Consider the following 214-nt stretch of genomic DNA (forward strand, 5'->3'; position numbering starts at 1 on the left):
CCTCTCGGTCTGCCGGGGAGGGGGTCCCCAACTATGGTTTTTTTCTTCTCCGTCAAACGCCACGACACTTTTTCCACACGTTGTCATCACCATCCACAGCACCCACGCCAATTCGCGTATTTTTCCGACGCTCGGCGCATTTTCTAGGGTTTTCCAGGTCGAAAATCGCAAAAACACTGCCCGGACGTGACGCAACGTTCGTTTTGTGTCCGTT

Source organism: Triticum dicoccoides, chromosome 5B (assembly GCF_002162155.2).
Source record: "Triticum dicoccoides isolate Atlit2015 ecotype Zavitan chromosome 5B, WEW_v2.0, whole genome shotgun sequence".
NCBI lineage: Eukaryota > Viridiplantae > Streptophyta > Magnoliopsida > Poales > Poaceae > Triticum > Triticum dicoccoides.